The sequence below is a fragment of the Silene latifolia genome, chromosome X (assembly GCF_048544455.1).
Source record: "Silene latifolia isolate original U9 population chromosome X, ASM4854445v1, whole genome shotgun sequence".
Taxonomy (NCBI): domain Eukaryota; kingdom Viridiplantae; phylum Streptophyta; class Magnoliopsida; order Caryophyllales; family Caryophyllaceae; genus Silene; species Silene latifolia.
Window position 1 is genome coordinate 320036918 of NC_133537.1, and position 1399 is coordinate 320038316.

At 35.7% G+C, this 1399-nt stretch overlaps 1 long non-coding RNA gene across 1 annotated transcript; it reads left to right on the forward strand.

Annotated features, from left to right (window-relative positions):
• The first annotated feature begins 515 nt into the window (after positions 1 to 515).
• LOC141622012 (uncharacterized) lies at positions 516 to 1041 on the forward strand. The gene is made up of 3 exons (XR_012532827.1): positions 516 to 621; positions 777 to 890; positions 978 to 1041. It is a non-coding gene; the product is annotated as an uncharacterized LOC141622012 (long non-coding RNA).
• Positions 1042 to 1399: the final 358 nt, after the last annotated feature.

Sequence of the window (1399 nt, forward strand, 5' to 3'; positions counted from 1 at the left end):
ATGTCTTTGTTACCTCATTCCACCCCGGTATTCTCCATATGCCATCTCTATTTTCCATGGAAATTAGACCTCTATCAATTTTTGGAGCATTTCTTTCTTAAGCAAAATCACTTATGCGGCCTCCGTCGGTCATTTGTTTACATCTGGTATGGCACAAAAAATAAGGAAAGGGGAAGGGACCATTTGACATTTGTAGTGGTTGTTAGTGAGTGACAAGTGGACTATAATGGTTGTGTATGATCAAATAACCCATCAAAAACTTTCCTAATATAGAAAGGTAAATAAATAAATGAGACGCCCCTAAAATAGATTAGGTAAACAAATGACCGAATGCCCGGAGCCGAGGGACAAACATGTTTTGAAGCATTTCTTTTTTAAGCAACATTTCTCATATCAATTATAATATGTTTTGTATCAAATGGGGTCTTTGCTAGTTTGGAACATCTCACATTCATGTAAAAAGTTATTTCCCCCTAGATCCCACCATGTGAACTTATTTTAGTTTGGTCATTTATGTGATACACCTTATAACTATGATCATTGGGCAAATGTCCTACTAAGGTAAAGAAAATGAGACAACTTGCTTCTACGACTATCGGCATTAAAGTATAAATCAATTAGGTATCGTACACATAACTTGACTCACTTTTGGTACGGTTTCAACATATTAACATGGTTGTATATATCTAACCCTTAATCTTGCCATGGTCACATAAGGCCGTCTAATGAAATAATATTTCCCATTAATAAGGAAATAACATAAAATTTGGGAACAGGGACAGAGATGGCGCAACTGGTATGTGCAGGATGCCACACACTACTAATGTACATAAGAGGAGCAACCAGTGTACAATGTTCATGCTGTCATACCATTAATCTTGCCATGGAAGGTATTACAAAACTTAATTCTATAAATGTATGTTAAATGTATCAAATTGTGCAGTGAATAATAAGACTAGTGTTTGTTATGTATGTAGCAAATCAAGTGGCACATGTCAACTGTGGAAATTGCAGGATGCTACTCATGTATCAATATGGATACTAAACTACATCACAACTACATTAATGAATCTCAACTCTCAAGCTTGATGAAAGATTGCATCCCTTTTCAATGATGGGAAATATAGATGTAAATGTGTATGTCAATGTTTTACAGAGCACAGGATTCTATCATATATAACATGTCCAGGCTGCATCCCTCATGAGTTAGGCACAGGACAATTTTGGCTACTGCAAATACTAACCTTAGTTTTCTAATAACTTGTGTGAGTGTCAACAAACTGTGCTCAAGAATGCAAAGACAGACGGGCTAATAAACTCATAAGACGCGGAAAAAGAACTGGTCATAGAAATAAGCTTAGGTGCATAGAAATATTGATTAGATGCATAAAAATAACCA